The 18409-nt window shown below is 39.6% G+C and overlaps 1 protein-coding gene across 8 annotated transcripts in view; it reads left to right on the forward strand.

Annotated features, from left to right (window-relative positions):
* The first annotated feature begins 279 nt into the window (after positions 1-279).
* CNOT4 (CCR4-NOT transcription complex, subunit 4) overlaps positions 280-18409 on the forward strand; it is an 83592-nt gene continuing 65462 nt past the window's right edge. For all 8 annotated transcript variants that reach the window (XM_010561938.1, XM_010561940.1, XM_010561943.1 and 5 more), the window contains exon 1: positions 280-367. The gene's annotated coding sequence lies outside the window, so the exon portion shown is untranslated. The remainder of the gene's footprint in view (positions 368-18409) is intronic.

The following is an 18409-nucleotide window of genomic DNA, read 5'->3' on the forward strand; positions in this document are numbered from 1 at the left end:
CGCTGCCCCGGGGAGGGGGGTGGAAGGCTTTAGCGATTTCTTCCGAGCCGCCCCGGAGCGGCGCGGGGGAGCCGTTGGGCCGGGCCGAGCGCGGGGGGCCGGTGCCCCCGGAGCCGCTCGTCTCTGACGGGGGAGGCCGGGCGCGGGGACCGCGGCGTGATTCACTTAGGATTTGCGTGGAAATTTCCTCTCTCCTCTTCTTCCTCCTCCCCGGAGCCAGGCTCCATTTGTTCTTGTGATCTGCACTTTTTTTTTTTTTTCCTGAGAGAGAGAGGCAAACAGATGGTAAATGGCAGCCTCTGATTTGGGGTGTTATTTTGGACGGTCCGTGTAACCTCCCGAGATTTGTCTGTCGGTAAAATAACCGGTACGTAACTTTCCATCTCCTACTCGCAAAATACGAGAAGCTCTTTCCATTTTGTGCGTTAGCAGAAGCGAATGACGAGGCTGCGTATGGGCTCTCATCCTACTTCCAGTGACGGTCGTACAGCTCTGCCTGCCAGTCTGAAAGTCAGCTGCCGGTGCCTTCGTCTGTGCAGTGAAAGGGGAGGGAAAATATGCTAGATAATTATCTTAAAATGCTTCGTTACCGTACCTGAAAGGCTTTAATTGTCCACGGCTTATATATTTGTGTCAGTATGGTAATATCAAGTATGTAGCTCATAGGAGAAGCACCTCTCTCTAGAGCATACGTTAATGTAAGCAAAACCCATCAGCTAGTTAAAGCTGTGGAAACTCCAGGCCTGCAGATGTTAGCTTACTCCTGCCCCAAAGTTTTAGAAGTTAATGTTGGCCAATCCCACGTTTATTCAGCCTGTACAGATTTCTAACTCGCTGTGTTTTAATTGTGTGTATTTTGTTTTAGTTTTAAAATGTCTCGACTTGAGCATCCCTGTACTTTGACTTCATATTCTTGTGAACGTGATGACTGGCAGTAACAGAAGAGAGACCCATACCGCAAGAGGAATATGTAGGAGAATGAAATTCCTTCTAGCTCCTTTCTCTCCCTGCTTTAAAAAAAAAAAAAGGAAAGAGAAAAAGAAAAAATGAAGTACAGGCTTATGAAGAGCAGAGATTAAAATAGCTGTTTGGCTTGGGAGGGTGAATTAGTTTCAGATGGCCTACAAATACTCAAATATACTTCTAGCTTCTTAGCATCTCTCTAACAACGTAGTGAACTAACGCATGGTCTAGGATTCAGATGTGTTGTACTTCAAGCTTTTGGGATTCTGTGATAGAGTTTCCATTTCATAAACAAGACGAACACATGCAAGTGTTTAGAAATGCTTGGCAGTTGAACTTGGCTGAATTGCAAACAAAGTTCATTCTAGGAGAAAGGATTGTTTTGGAAAGGGGGAATACAATGACAGAATGATCTCTACTTTTAACTTGCATGTTTCTTCAGGTGTCTCTCTTTATTAGCTTTTAAAATGATGAGTCTTGGAGGATCCTAACAGCTTTCTCTTTGCAGAGACAAGGTGATGAGTGCCTGTCTGGAATAGTGCTCTATTAATTCCTTAGTACCTTTTCTTCAGCAAGTTTAAGAACAGGTATACAGTGCCCACGAAATAAAAGGCTTGGGTTAGAGAAGCTGGTGAGAGAATATACACAAGTGTGTGGCTTCTTTAATTAAAAATATTCATTATAAACAGATACATGTTGTCCTTCCTGGCTGTTGTTCAGGAAAGGTAGGATATTCTTTGTGAGTGGAATGTTTTGAAACTACTCTGACCAAGATCTTAAGTATGGGCCCTAAAGGCTTAACTCTGGCAACTATTTCTCAGAATTTTGCCTACCTCTTTGGAATAAATGAGATTGTTGCAAATAGGCAGTGTTTTGTAAGCACAGGTAACTTCTAAGTGGCTGATCATAGATTGCATCTTAGGCCTTGGAGAACAGAATTCATTGTTCTGGTAAGGTGAGGCTGATCTATAAGCCTTACCACAGATTGGAAGGAAATTACTTGCTCAGCAAGACGCTAGGATCAAGGGTTCTTAAACTTTAACATGGTGAATGGTGTCTTGGGTTGTACCAACCTCCTTTTATCCCACTTGCAGTTGTATAGTATTGCTGAGATAACTTGAGTAAGTGCACGTGTGAAAGACTGTGTAACCTACCTTGCTTTAATGTCCTGAATGTTTCAGCTCTTTAAAGATATTGGTGCTTTCTTTGCTTTCCAGTGTGTATCTTTCTACCTGCTTTGCCTCGTTTTTATGGGATGGAAACAGCGTGAGGAGTCAGAGCTCTATGAATGAATACAAGCCCCATCTCTCTGGGCCTCCCTCTTCTGGTTCTTGGAGAATAGTCCAGGAATTTATTCTTCTCAGGAGATTGGTTAGCATTTGTTAACATTTTAACAAATGTAAACACTTATCAGACTTAGAAAATGAAGTATGGCAGCGAATGGTTTGGCATGGATTGAGGTGCTGCTCAGACCTGCTGGTTCTTCCTGTAAGCAAATTGGGAGGGCAATATAAGTATCTAGCAGGAAATATGAATATAACCTCTGTAAGTAAAAGCATGTATGCATTTTTGCATTATACTATTTGGATCAGTTAGGTGCGTGTTTTCATCAAACTGGGTTTTGTTATGTCGCACCAGAAATTTCGATGATATGCTTGGTTTTGTCAGATGGCATTTTTCTTGTGTGAGCTTGAAAACGGAATCCTCATCATTTTCTTACTTCAAAACTGTATCAGAGATTCTACTAATTCAGTGAACATTCAGCATACACATTCTTGACTTCTGGCTAGCTGTTATTAGGCTGGCTACACCAGCTTAAAGGAAGGAATTAGTGTTTAAACTAGTGATTTCCACATAGTACTAAGATCAAGTAGGTTTTGTGGTGGGTTTTTTTTTTTCTTTCCTTCCCTTTGGCTGTTCTGGGAACATGACAACTCCAAGGTATTTCTTGTAGGAGTCTATCATTTAAATGGAGCTTAGACGTGTTTTCTAAACACATATGTACAAAGTAATGCATTCATAAACTATCTTGAGCACATGCTTTAACAATTTGAGGAAGCCTGCATCTAAAACCATCAGGAGAGTACAGGCTGAGAGAATGACACTCCTTCTTGTCCCTTTCTGTGTACCCTGAAAGCTAGGTACTGTGTTTTTATTCTGGAGCAGGGTATGTCAGTGTTAATTTCATAATGATTAATCAATCATTTGTGTATTTTTATTGGGTACTTCATCTGTTGCTGGTTTTCAAACTGGGGAAAGGTGGGTTGGGGTCAGCATATGGGGGCTTTTTATCTTTCAGTCACTGAGTTAAAAATAAAGGTGGATGTAGAGATCAAGCAAACATGCTACTGAACTTGGTGGAGAGGGAGCTTAGCTCTTGGCTGAGCCTTGTGCCCTGAGCAGTGCTGTCTGCTTTTGATCGGGTTCTGTTTTCTTGCAAGGGAAGAAGGGAAAATCTCAACTGTCTGTGAGTGGCTTTCTAACATATGGTGATCCCAGCATCAGTTTCTTCTATCTTGCTGCTATCTTGAGAGGAATAGATGCCTAATATGAAGTGGATTCCAACTGACTGCAGCACCTGATATGATGTAACTGTACTTCTGCATGTCTTGATTGTGAGATAGAGGGTCCCCTGTTGTAGCGCAGATCCTTGGACCGTATCCTTCTGGGCTTTTTTTTTTTTCCTACTTGTCACAGCTTAGCAGTTCTTGGTTGCTGGAAGGTAACATTGCAGTATCTTCTATTTGATTGCAAGTATTAATTATTAGCACTAGGAATGTGGGGTTGTGTTTGGTTTTGGTTTTTTCTTTTTTTTTTCCCAAAAGAAATCAAGTGGATAGAGAAAGAAACTGTAAAAATGATAGCGCACTTCCCTTTCTTGACTTTGAACTTTTTCTAATTCTTCAAATTCTGAACAGAATCATAGGAGCTTTGTAGGAATGACCAAAAAATATGATGGGAGTAAGTGAGAGTGTACTATGGTTTTCAAGTAGTGTTTCATCTCTGCTTTTACTTTGGCACATTTTTAGGCCTTGTTTGTGGTGGACTGCAACCTAATCTTATGTTTCGGACTACTGAGCTCTAATCTTTTCCTTGCTTAACAGAAGAGGCATTTACTTTTCCCGGTGTGGGTGTTCTTAAATGGTTTCTTCCATGTGAGATTTGATACAGAAAAGTAGTAACTAAAAGAGTAGCAGTCTCACTCATTGTAGGACAAAATCCACTGCATAGGAAGACTCGCTACCAGTTTCCCAGCTTAATGCAGTGAAAAAGTGAGAGGCTGGACAATTTGTTTCAGGAACACTGAATACAACAGATGAGATTGATTTGAAAGCAGGCTACATATTGGGTTTTGGTTTATAGTTTTCTGTCACCAATGTGGATTTAATGTGAAGCCTCTTTGAATGGTGTATGTTAATTTTAAGTTGCAAAATCCATGGGTGAAGATACCTAGAGTGTGAAATACTGTACTTGCAGGTGGAGTAATTTTATTACTTCTAAACCCATCTCCTATTACATGTTACAATAACTTACCATCCTAAAAAAACTTAGGAGAATTTGAGTGCAGGAATGGGAGGGAGGAAGTAATTCAATTATATTTATATGTGCTTTGGAACTGCCTACCTGAGGGACTTTTAAGTGATAGAAGTTTTGATGAAGGTAGTGTCCCAGATAGGTAAGCATGTGCTGACTGTTCATAGTTTCTGTTTTGCAATACAGCTTAGAAATTTAGAAAAATGGGATGGGGAAAGAAGTACATAGCAGTAATCACTAGATATGTGGAGAAAGTGTTCAGCTACCTTCTTTTCTTTCTTTACCTTCTCACCAAGTATAATGAATGAAGGTAAGTGTATGCATCTATAGCTGTGCCTGTCAGTTAAAGACCTAAAACTTCTCTATGAGCTGTAGGAGTTGCCTTGGGCTGTTGGACATTGCAAAAAAAATTGAAACTGTTCCCACTCTTTGAATACCTACTGCTTACATGTGACTTCTTCCTTTTTTTTATTGAATGAAGTCTAGAATTAGTCTTCGGTTTGTCATTCATGAAAAGTGTCCTCTGAGAACTCCTAAACTAGCATAAAATGAAAGGCCAAAACTTGCTAGGTCAAAATTAGTGTTTATAGGTCAACTTGACTGATAATTAATTTGAATGCGTGTCCCCCAATCAGTGTGAACTGTAGGGGCCCCTAAACTGTTGGAGTTATGTTAAAAGCACTGGTTGGAATGAGAGAGGCCCAGTAGCATTAAGCCAATTTGTCTAGTGACTTAATCTTACTGCCATTTATCATACAACTGCTGCACCTCTGAAGGAGCCTGCTTGCATGTGCCTCTGTTGGCTGTTTAGCAAATTGAATCCCTTTTCTTAGAGAAGGTAAGGCTTCCTTTTTATGAAACTTCATCCTAGGTTAAGGGTCAAGGAAGTTATAACTGAGGAACCACATTTGAGAAGTTATAGCTTCTTTCCATCTTTGAAAGCTTCTTTGCTAATCCTTTCATTTAGTAAAACATATATTTAACATAATGTTGTGGTTTCACAGTTAGTGGCAAACTGGTTCTAGAACATCAGGTGGTAAGTCTGAAACTAGAGGATGATCACTGGTTTTCTTTTATATAACTGTTAGTGTATGTTGAAAATATGGAAGAACAGCTGGGGAGTTTAAGGAAATATCAGCTCTTATACTCATCAAGCTGTCTTCTGCACATGGGTAGTGTCATCTTCTGGCGGGATTACAGTTTCATTTTTGTCTTGAACAGTAGTTATAATTGTAAGCATGCTTCAAGGTAGGTCCATTCCCATGTTTTCACCAGTGTAGTGGCTTCCTGCTCTAATTGAGCCCTTTTAGAGCCATTAATGTCTTAATTCTTTTGCTCATGGTCTCATTCTGATTTAACCTTGAGGCTTGTGATTCCCTGGGGGTGGGGCAGCGTCATACCTTGTATGAGAACTATTGCTCTGGTTACTACTATATAAATACATAGCACAGTGAAACTTGGTAAGAACCAGCTGTGTTCTGTGACCATATGACTCTGATGGTGTTAAGAAAACACCATCCCTCAGGCAGAATCTGCTTGAAATTGGTTCTGTAGACAACTGTATCTTTTTCTGGGAAGCCAGCTAACTGCTTTCAAGTTCGGTGACCAAAAAGAGAAGACCAATACAGCCATCTTTATAAGGAAGCCTGCAGTGGCAACACTTTTATTTTTTTGAGCTTAGTTATACAGAGTATAATTAAAGTGAAGAATCAGAAAATGGGCACTTAGAAGTAAAATGCATATTCTGTCTCTGCTAATAATTAATACCAGTTACCATAAGTCTTTTTAAATTCTTTGCACATATATATATATTAAACTATTGAGTAGAGGTGAAGCAAAATTTGTTTTCAAACAATCTAATTTGGTAGGACTAGGTGAGAGAGGCAGGTTCCTTTTGGCACTTGCAGTGCTGTAGTCATTGGTGCTTAATAAATGAGCCACTTACTGCTTGAGAGGAGCAACCAGCTGCTGTTTCTGCTGTATTCAGTGTGTGCCAACTCTGAAAGCATGGTGAAGGTAGCTTCCATAGAGGTGCAGTGTAGCATCTTTTGACAGTACCATTTTTTTCTGAGACTTATAATGGACTTGGGAAAGACCCTAGTATATGGAAGTACAAGAAAGGAGATGGACTCAGTGTCATGCTCTTTTTTTTTTTATAAATATAAACCCAGATATTACAGAGCAGCCCCTCAAACAGAGCTGACATCAGCATAAATGTTTCTGAGGCCTCCTTAATGTTTTCTTAATTTTGTAATTTTTTTTCTGTTTTTTGAAGAAACTTAAACCTAATGGACAGTACTTCATTCTCTTAAGGCAGTTATTTGAATTTCATATGGGTTCTGCTTAGTTTGTGTCTCACATGGGTTTAGGCTTCTCCAAAGGATCTGCATTCAGCTGTTCTTGATCAGTAAAAACTCAGAACTGCCTCTGTTAGTATTGAAAAGTCACAGCATTTAAAGGATATGCTGGGCAGGTGCATTTGCAGTCAGCTTGAATTTCTGTGCTTTTTATACTGTATATTTGTCATAGTCTGACAGATTATTTGTTTGGGATTTAAATCAGTGCTTTGTACATGCCAAATGACTCCTTAACTTCACCTACCTGAGTTAATGCAGCTCTATATAGTTGAGGTAGCAGTAGAAGGAGTTTATCTAAAACCAGTACTACATGTTCTACTGAAGTTTGTGGAAGCTGATGCTCTGCTTTTGAGTATTTTACTAGATTGTTTCTTTTTAGAATACTAAATCAGTTTTCCCTTTCTGCCCAGCCTTTTTAGAAAATGACCTGGAAATCTATTTCCTCAGGATACTTCTTAATGCTCTCCCTTTCCTTTTTTTTTCTTTTCTTTTAAGACAATTGCTTTGTATGCGACTGTCTCTAGAATGTGTTTACTACAGCATATAGGTTATCTTCAGGCAGTTAAATGTTCTGTTCCCCATTGAGATAAAGGTACTTCCCTGAATGCAGGTCTTGATCTTTCTCAGTGTTGTTGTTTAGTAGCAAATATGTATTTCCCTGAAAAGTAGAAGCAGAAGATGGTAGCTTGTGTACCAGATATGTGGGGACGGGGATTTATGATGCGAGTGAATATTGTGTAAAACAACTACCCTTCTGGATTTCTAGCAGGTATGTGGAGGGAGTGATCTATCCTCTGAGGTTTTACTGTGCTTCTAGGTTAAATGTTTGAACTCTGGTTTGCTTTTCAAAATAAAACTCAGGTTTTTTTGCAAATACAAAATGGATGTCTACAGTAATGCTGTAAACTTATTTTGACCAGTTTTAGACTTGAGTACATGTAAGTGGTTATACCTTGTTTTTGTTAACTTGTGAATCCTGAAAACTTCCTAGTTTTTATCCCATTGGGGGATGCAACCTTCACTTGAAGGCAGTGATGCAAGATTCTTATCTGGAGTCTTTGAACTCCTGTGTTTATGTATAATAAATACCAACTTTTGAATAATCTAAGATCTTGCCTAATTCCTGCCCCAAAGGAATGGAGTTTAGTTGCTTGTAATGTAACTTTTACTCTTGGGACAGTCTTGTGATTGTAGTTTCCACCTTTATTTTCATTTGCGTAGATTTTAGAATTTCTTATCCTTATTTCTGTCTGATAAAAGTCAACCGTAATCAATAATTTCTGGTAGTTGTTGCCTAAAATACTTAGGCTTGTAGATCTGACCTCTGCTTTGTACTGGTTTTTGTTATGATGACAATCTTGTTGGCTAAAGAATGCTGAATTAAGTGTAATCTTCCACCTTCTGAAAGGTGTATTTTATAGAAGACTACAGGGTATGCTGAAGTAGTAGAAAGGCTGGGAATGGAGTGGCTACTTCTGAAGTGAGTTTCACTCTGCAATTCCTAGTATTTCTCCTCCTTGTCCCAGCAGTGTCTTCAGGCTGTATAAGATTCTGAAGTACAATCCAGAAAAAAGTGAGCATGGGGGAGAGATCTAGGGTTTTTGTTGTCCTGTTTTCCAGTTCTACATTTGTGGGGTGGTGGGTTTTTTTGGTTGTGGTTTTTTTGTTTTTTTTCTTTTTCCCCACAAAGTAAAATTCTAAGTATTCTCTTTAGAAGCCAACAATAGTCCCAAAGTGTGATTGAGTGTGACTGTGACATGGTACTTTTTTCTGTTGACTCTGATGTCAGTGAATCTTTTTGAAGCAGCATCCTGCTCTCATGTATTGCAAGCAATGTCCTAAGCACAGTATTCTCGTTTCCGATACTTAAACTGAACTCTGAATCAATGGGGTTTTTTTCTTTTCTTTTTTTTTTCAGCCAATAGAACTGATAGGTCATTGGGTTTATTTGATAACTGCATTTTCATAGAATCATAGAATGGTTTGGGTTGGAAGCGACCTTAAAAGATCATCTAGTTCCAACCCTCCTGCCATGGGCAGGGACACCTTCCACTAGACCAGGTTGCTCCAAGCCCCATCCAACCTGGCCTTGAACACTGCCGGGGATGGGACAGCCACAGCCTTTCTGGGCAACCTGTTCCAGTGCCTCACCACCGTCCCAGTAAAGAATTTTTTCCAAATATCTCATCTAAATCTACCCTCTTGTGAGTTTAAAGCCATTACTACTTGTCCTATCGCTACAGTCCCTGATTAAGAGTCCTCCCCATCTTTCCTGTAGGCCCCCTTTAGGTACTGCAAGGCTGCTGTAAGGTCTCCCTGGAGCCTTCTCTTCTCCAGGCTGAGCAAATCCCAACTCTCTCAGCCTGTCCTCACAGGACAGGTGCTCCAGCCCCCTGATCATCTTGGTGGCCCTTCTCTGGACCTGCTTCAACAGGTCCATGTCTTTCTTACGCTGGGGGCCTCAGTTAGTTTTTCAACTAATATGCTATCTCCAAATTATTACGTGTTCATTTGCCTGTGGCTTAAACCATCTTGGCTGCTCCTCTCTGGTAAGAGGCAAGCATTGTCACTCTTTGCAAAAGTCAAGTTTGCTTTCTTTCGCTCTCTTGTGTCTGTAAAGGTATTAAGAGTGTGAATGGCTGAGAATTAATCTGGGGAGCGTGACTGCTGTTTTCCAAGTTTTCGGACGAGATTGAAGAGACTGACCAAATCCTCCTCCTGCTGTGTGATTCTTGGTAGCTTCTCAAGGATTCTGAAGATTTTTTTTTTTAAGCAGGTGCAAGGATTTAATTTATTTGTAGGTTTGGGTGGGGGTTTTTTGTGGTTTTTTTTTTTTAAGAGGCTGGATGAGGAGTACAGACCTTTCTCTGATATATTTGCTCCCCTTTAGCTAGGAATAAAAGAAAGGACTTGGGTTTTCCGGCAAGATATGGAGGTCTGTAGAGATTACTTTTTCCATTAAGGAAGCGTCATTGCTTTTTCCAGTATCTGTAGGTTCTCCACCCCCCACCTTTTGAGAAAAAAGGGCTGGCACACATCTCAATTACTGCTAGGAGATCTGAAGTAAATCTTTGGATACATCTCTTCTTTTCTCCTTTACTCCTTCTCCTCCTGTCTCTGGGATTCATTGGCTGACTAGTCATGACATGGATTTTCCAGTAGTTAACAATTCTTGATGTTACTGGCTTCACCAAAGAGTGAGTATCTGTGTCTGAAGAGCTGATACTGTCCTGAAATATCTTGCCATTAGCCTGATAAGTAACTTTGTGGGACTGGATGGAGGATTGGGAAAACTGATAGAGGAACTTTTGCTTGTAATTGTCAGCAGGGCACTATACCTTACCAGAAAGCTACTTCAGATGCTGGAGTACTTGTGGCTTCTCTGTTAATGTCTTTCACTTTTTTTATAACAACTTAATGGTTTAGACAGCAGCTCTAGTAATGTACTCCTATTCCCCTTCCTGGTGTATATCTGATCTACAGACTTTGAGGGTTTTTTTTGGGTTTTGGGGTGGGGTTTTTTCCCCCCTTCAGTTCTGGGCATCTTTACTTCTTCCTAACTATCCAAATATGTGTGTATATATATAAGCCTGTAAAACTTCTGCTCTACTCGGCAGAACTGTCATTCAATTGTGTGGTTTTTTTAGAAGTTCTTCCATAACTCAAATTCTAGTTTAGAAACAGAGCTACAGGCTGAACAAGAAGTGCTCTCTCTTTCAAGCTGAGGTATGCCCTAGAGAGGGATTATAGTGAGCCTAGAAAGGCAGTGTACAACTCATTTCAGCTTGTACTGGAAAAGGTTTCAGTATGAGGTCTTAGCTCCTGCAGTTGTATCTGAGGAAGTACAGGGATGAAGATCGAAAGCCACCCTGAATCAAAACTTTACATTGTAATGGAAGACTAAGTCTAGCAGATGCATATGAGAAGTAAGAGTTTGCTAAAATTCTATCAGTTGTTAGGGAAATGGGTCTTCAGCCTGCGGAAGAGAAGGCTTTGGGAAGCAGGGGAACTAATAGTTATCTTTTAGTATCTATGAGCAGGCTATTGAGAATACCGACCCAGGCTCTTTATAGCAGTGTGTGGAAGGCAGGCAAGAAACAGCAGGCATGCATGAAAATAGCCGCATTTAAGAAGAATGCGTTTCACCGTGGAGTGGGACAATCATTGGGGCAGGTGAAAGAGGTTCTGCAGCATCTGTCCTTGGATGTTTTGATGCCCAAATGGATAAAGCCCTGAGTAATCTAGACTGATCTTGTTGACCTTGATTTGAGCAGGAGGTTGACTAGAGAACCCTAGAGATCCTTTCCAACTGGAATTATTCTATGATTCTCTAGGGAAAAAAAAGTAAAAATCCTCAACTTCCTGGATATAAAGTTGTCCATGTTGGAGCTTGAAACTAAGTATCAGTAACGGGCCTATATTAATAGCCTTGATGTGTGGCTTCAGTGGAAATGCAAGAAGGTTTTTAAACTTAAAGGTACTCCTTGATATAAACATTGAAGCTTATGGGTGTAATACAGAAGATTGCTGAATCTCTTGTGCTGTCAAAGGATGTTTGTTTGTTTGCTTAAAGTTTATGCTGGTTGCTTAAATTCAGTGATGAAATGACCAGAAGTGAAAGACCTCTTCCATACACTGTCCATGGTACTGCAGGTGCAGGCGTTGCCCTTCCACAGTGGTAGTCAGTCTGAGAATGTGTTGGAATACAAGTGGTTTAGTACTGAAGTTGAGAGAGGCTCCGTGTGTGATGGGTTTTTTGTGGGTGTTTTTCATTCGCTCTGTCCTGTAAGATTTTTCATTTGTCCTTTAGGCTAGATACTTCTGTTCAAAGCGTTAGGAATATTAACAGCAGTGTGTGTGTGTCTAAATGCTTGTTTTTATAGTTGTGTCCCCGCAAAAGACAGGAGAAATGGACTTTGCTTCTGTTGGTTAAAAAGCACAGTTTTATAGTAGATAATCCAGAATAACTTCTGCAATTTGTAAATGCAAGTATGCTATAATTTCTTGTATGGCAGAACTTAGTCTCAATTTTCTGCTTAAACTAAGACCTTTAGGTAGCTTCCTAGTGATCAGGATTATGAATAGAGTCCTGAATGAAAGATAAAATTAAATGCTGAACATCATTATGGTGGTTCATAGCTTCTGCAGTGTCCCCTGGGAGAGTGCAGGCAATGAAGGAAATGTGGTCCTAGCACCCAAAATTTATTTTCTTAATCTCCGCACTGTATTTACGGATAGTGTCATTTACACTAGTTATTCTAGATTTTGCAGGTATTTTTTCTCAAGCTTGGGAATTTTGTTTGGGTAGTTAGAAGAGTGTTTTTAAACTAACCCTTTATGTTGATATTGCTGTTAGATGAAAGGTGAAGGACACAAGTTTTCAGTACCTTAATACTTCCTTTATTTCCTTTAAAAACAAAACACTGGACAATAATTCTCGCTCGTTTGACTTGTGTATATATTAAGACTTGTGATGGTTTAATGGCATTTGCAAACTAAAACTAGTTAGGGATTGATGAATCCATATAGGTGTTTGTAAACTATCTAGTACCTTTATAGAATGCTGTAGAGAAAGAGAGCATGTTTGAGAGAGCTTTTTGTGTGTCCAGTAATATTCTTCAGCTCTTTGTCAGTCAAACAAGTTAAGCAGGAGTAATATAAATAATCATAAAAGTGTACCTGAAGTATGGCCTGGAGGAATGCGAAGGAAGTTAATTTTTCAGGTTGACTTTTTTTGGCTTCTCCCCACAACTCATAACTTGGTGTGGTATGGGCAAACTGGGGTACTGTGGGTACTGAAGACCTCGACTCTAGCTGATAGGTGTAATAAGTAGTTTACATGTCATGGTCACCACTAACCCTGAACTAGATCTAGGTGCCAGCTGAAAGGTCAGAGTTCTAAAATATTCAGTGACTGCTGGAGAAGTAGTGCTCTGCAAACAATATAATTTTGGCATTCTGTTCCAAGAATAGCAGAGATGATGAAGGATGGGCTCTTCACCTAAATGTATGATTTTTTTTTTTAATTGGAAATGTTGAACATAACAGTACTATTTCTGTTGTTGTGGATTGTTGCAGTTTGCCTCCTATATAATTTATCAGTGAATTCCATTTGGTACTTTGACTGTTGCTAGATATATTGAAAATAAAATTTAAATAATATTGCCTTTCTCTATCTAAAAATGCAAGTGTAATGTTTATCTTGAGTAAGATTTTTTTGAAGGGTAGAGGGGGGAAAGCTACTTACACCATATAAGCAATTCTACATCATAGTCCTCTTATAGATAAGTAGTGTAAGAGAACCATTCTGAAAGACAAAAATTCCTTTTAAAGGTTGAAAAAAGTTGAGAAGCAGACCCTGTATGTTTTGTAGAGAGCAGTAAACTCCTAAGCTTTTTTCAGTTTAAGTTTGTGTCAGTTAATACTTTTTTTTCTGTGTCAAGTGCATTCTGATAACAAATTCTAGCAGTACCTGACTGCAGTTTTGCCTAAAATACTTGGCATTGTTTACACACCCATATGTAATGGATTTTGTCACCTGTACTTCAAATTTGTGTTGAACTGTGAGAAAAGACTAAATGCAAGATTTGTAAACACGTTTAAATAGGAAGCAAATGTAGTTGGGATGTACAGCAACCGTAATGCTGCCTGTTACGGACACTGTGCAATCACTGTGTAATAAGTACTTTGGGGACTTTTGGATCCCTTTTAAACTGATGCAAAATGCTTATTTTACTGCTCAATATAGTATGCTGAAGGCTCTGTTTTTCTCCTCCAACCTTGTCTGAAAAGACTTTGGTATAGTGGGTAACTTATGATGTGTTTTGTTCTAAGAGTATCTTAAAGACCTCTTCTATCCCCCCCAAGTGTAGCTGTTTGCTATGCCATAGTTGATCATAATGAATTTACTTTCAAAATGACCATGCTTCTCTTGCTGTTCACTGAGAATAACAAGGTAAACTACTATTAATTTTAATTCTTATGCGCACCCTAAGAACAATTTTTAAATTAATTTAACAAATTCTTTATTCTGATGACAGTTTGGTACATCAGAACTTGGGATTAAGTGCTGTATATATTAAAGACCCTATTTATATCAGTCAATAATTACTGAATTTTGGAAGTGTCAGATTTTATCATCCTGTCCCCCTGCGCAAGGTGGGGGATGCAGAGGTGGTATCTTGTTGGATGCAGAGATAGTATCTTGTGTTAGACCACTATATCAGTTCATTATACGTGTTGGTCTAATAAAAGATACAGTCTCAGCCTACAAACCTTGTGGCTGCTTTGGAGGAGGATGAATGCAGGAGTGTATGTGAGGCACAAGGATGTAGCTTCTCCATCTCTGGCAGCCTCAGGACCTGGCGGAGGTGCGCAGTGCTAGAAGGAAGACAAGTTTTCTTTCCCTCCATGCTTGCTCTCATCTTCTCCTGTGGCTGTCCTTGATCCGTGTCCTGCTATTTAAGAAAAGCTGCTGTGGGCACATGCTTTGTCTTTGGTATTGATACCTCTGTGTTCAGGTGTAACAAAGTAACTTGTGACTTCATGTTGAAAACCTTAATTCTGCCTATGATATCTTATGCTATTTTATTCTGTCTATGATCTTAATCTAGAGAGAATATTCTGTGTGCTCTAGCATTCTTAGTCTTTTGCATAGCCAAGTGTTTCAAGGAATGAAAAAACCCTGTGGCTATAAATGTCCCTTTAAAAGTGTTTAGAACAGTTTTCAGGCTTTCATCGAAACTATTTTCATATGAAAGTTGAAAAACTAAACTGGAGTTTTCATTGAAAGATGATTTCTGGGAAGTAGTACTTTATTTCCCCCCCTGCAAGGAGTCCCAAGGTAATGTGAATTCTGTGTGTTGTCAGTATGGAGCTCTTGCCTTGCAGAGAAGGAAGCTAACCTGGCAGCTGCTGTAATCTGTAACCCTAAGGAATGGGGCAGTGGGAAGCATGTCCCTGCCGCTGACGTCGCCAGGCTCTCTTCCTCCTGGGATAGGATGTTGCTTTTCTGTTACTCTCTGAATTTGGATTTCTTCTCTGCTCTACCTACTCCACCCAATGAGCATTTCCTTCCAGAGGGTCTGGGAATTGAATTGCTGACGTTCCAGCAGCAGCAGGAATACTTCATCCCTTTGCAAAGGTTTGCTGTTTGTACAAGAGCTGGGAATTTGTCTGACTGACGTTCTAGTGTAAATTTGGGAATGATGATGTAGTTGAGATGTGCATACATAACCAAGTTTTAATAAACAGAGTGGAAAAAAACCAGGGGGGGTGGAGGGGGGGGGCCAGAATCACAAAACCAAAGGTGCTGTTTATTCACCCTGACTATTCATTGTTAGCTAACTATTGCCATGTTAATACTTTATGGGCAATCTGAACTATCCGTGTCTTTCTATGTGCATTATGTTATCAACTAAAACTCTGGATAACGTCTGATTTACCTATCTGTATGCACAGTACTGATCACAAGCCTTTTCTGTTAGAGTAGCTAAGGGGAAAATGCTAATGTGCTTTTCAAAGACAAATGTCCCTTCTTAAAAAGCAGATAAAATCTGTCGTATTTTATTGAGTCAGAGCAGCAAAGATATTTACTGTATGTGGTGTTGTGGTCTCTACAGATTATTTTACATCCTCTTCATTACTGTAGGGATCTGGCCCTTATGCAGATGGGTATTAAAAGAACGTGGAATGTGTAGCCCGTTCCCTGTGAGATGGCTACAGCACTTGTCAGGAAGCAGATAACCTGGGTGCTATGTCCCTGAATAATATGATAGCCTCCTCCCTCTCCAAGTCTCCAGGAAAGATGCTTCTATAATTATGCTCTTTACTAGATAAATATTGAGAAATACCTTTTTAAAACCCAGGGAGTAATCTCTGGTGCGGTGACTTAGCATTATTTTGGAAGTGCACATTTCTATTAGAGACAGCAAAACCACTCCACTCTAATGTAGGAACACTAATAAGGGTTTTCTGGTTGCTCTTTAAAACACTTAATTACTATTCAGCACCTTGCAGATGAAGACTAAACCACACTGTAAAGTTTCTATTATAGGTTCGTAATCACATGCTAGCCCACACAAAAGTGGCAGTGCAATATGACCCATTGTTTTATTTTCTTATTTCTGCACACACATTTCAAATGGAGCTTCTGTGGTTTTAAGATTAATTTTGGAAGACTTTTTCTCATCAAATTAAGCATCGTGCTTAACTGTTCTCCTAAAGCAAATATAGCATGTCAAATACCAGCTAGTGCTGTCTGCCCTGTAGTTAATACACACAGTAAGCATCAATGTAAAAAGCACACATTTGTATTTCTTTCTGGTTCATTATTACGTGGCCTCCTGATGCCAAGACCCTAGAAATTCTGAACACTAAAACAATAGACTGAGTGGATTATTCTTCTTGTTGAATGCAACTACTGAGCTGATTTAGGTTTATTTGCATATTAGTATTTCAAATACCTTGATTAGTGGGGGTATGTGGCTGTTTATAATAGCTATGTATGCTAGCCATTTTCCCTTTTAAAATTGGATTTGCAAATGATTTTTCTCTAAACTAGAAGTGTCACTTGGTTTTTTTTGAGAATCAATTTTAGGAAACGTGCAAGTAATGCTGTAGTTATGTCCAAGGCTCAAATATCATAAAGCTTACCAGTAAGTGCAATGCCCTAATGAAAAGAGAATGACGTTGTCAGAAGAGTATTCATAAATGGTTGAGCTCTGAAAACTGAAGGGCAGGAGTCAGTAACAACACATCTCAAATATGTGATCATAGCAAGGGAAAAGGATGTTGTTCTGATGCTTGCTGGATTCTGTTCTCAGGGTCCTTGTACACGAGTGTGGACATGCTGAACAGCTCTGTTCTCAGGAGCTGCTGTACTTGGGCTGGGCTGCTAAAAGAATAAGGAAAAGTAAGGGTGCAGCTGCTTCTTAGTTCTCTCTTGCCTGAATTCAGGACTTACTGTTCAGATGTGTGATAGATTATATGGCTGCTTTTAGTGTGAGGCTTGTTTGGAATATATTGCTCATTCAGATTGCTGCTTGGTGCTAATGACTTTGAGAATAAAGCACCTGAAACTTTTGTTTTCTTTTTTTTAAGAAATCCCTGCAGCTTGTAACTTTATTTCTTGATGACCTGCTTTGATAAATTTTTGTATGGGTTCAGCTTCTCTGGAAGGAATGCCAGGAGAGCCTCCCTGAGCCTATAGAGGCCTCTCTCCCATGACCAGTGTCTTGAAAGAGAAAGTGTTCTGCTCAGAGGCTTACGATGGATTGCCATACTGATCAAGAAACTAGGGTGTTCTTCCTGCATTTAATCTCTAGACCTACTTTGAGACTTTTTTGAATCTCTGTTCCTGACTTTTTATCTAGAGAGGACCATGATGCTTCTGGCACTGTTTTGCACCAAGGAGTTTGCTGCTTATCACTGCGCTGGCCATGCAGAGTCTGGCACTGGAGCAGATCACAATAAACAAAGCTTTTTAGTTGTCTCAGAGTGGAGAAACTTGGAGCGAATATAAGGGTAGAGTCTGAAAAATTCCCTTCCTAATGTGAGATACTAACATCTCTGGCTCCAAACAAAAAACCCTCACACCGTTACTAGTGGAAGACAGCTGTGTTTCTTCTTGTGCTTCTTCCCATAGGGTGCAAAAAGGCAGTGATAATCAAGCCAAGGATTTTCAGAGGGAGCTATAGTTCTTCAGAGACGACATGATAATATACTAGGTTTTTGGTTTGTGGGTGGGTGGTATTTTTGTGGTGTGGGTTTTTTTGGTTTGTTTTTTTTTCTACTTGCTTTTTTTGATGCTTCCACAATCTTTAATCATGTTAGCTTGGATAGTGTGAAACCTTAATGCAGTAAACTACCTTTTGCAAAGGCAAGGATCTCAACTACTCAGGAAGGCTAAGGGGCAAACTCATTCAGCTTAATTTGTAGAAAGGTAAGAAGTATTTTACAAGCGCATTCAGATTTTACTGGGATCTAAACATCAGCCTTCTAAGTCTGTTTGCATCAGTCTCTAATACAATACAATTGGAATAAGTTACAGATTTCCAGGAATGGAACATACTTGCTAATATATTCTGAAAGTTGTCTTTGGATATAAGGGCTGTGGCACCTGACATTGGTATGAGATTTCTGTTGTAGTTTCAAACATTATTTGCTTCAATAGCAGCCTAGTCATTCAATGACCATGGAGAATATGTTCCCTTTACAAGCAAAAGTTTTTCCACCTTTGCTCTTGAAATCTTGTGTAGCCCTATCTCAGGGAAAACCCATGGTGTTTTCTCGTGAGGCGGAGTGTTACTACAGTCATCTCAGCTTTATTGTTAGTACCAGCCCTCTGAATTCCTCTTCTGCAAGACAGGGTCTGTAGATGTAATGTATGGTGTCTCCTTCATGTCTAATGCAATGGTTGAGCACAGTGGACCTAGTTTAGAAGTGACTGATTCTTCTGTAAAAAACAAAACAAAAAAACCACAAAACAAAAAAAAAAACCACCAAAAAACCAAAAACCCCAACAACTTCCCCCCCCCCCCCCCCCCCCCCCACCC

This window comes from Haliaeetus leucocephalus, unplaced genomic scaffold (assembly GCF_000737465.1).
Source record: "Haliaeetus leucocephalus isolate CR32 unplaced genomic scaffold, Haliaeetus_leucocephalus-4.0 Scaffold151, whole genome shotgun sequence".
NCBI lineage: Eukaryota > Metazoa > Chordata > Aves > Accipitriformes > Accipitridae > Haliaeetus > Haliaeetus leucocephalus.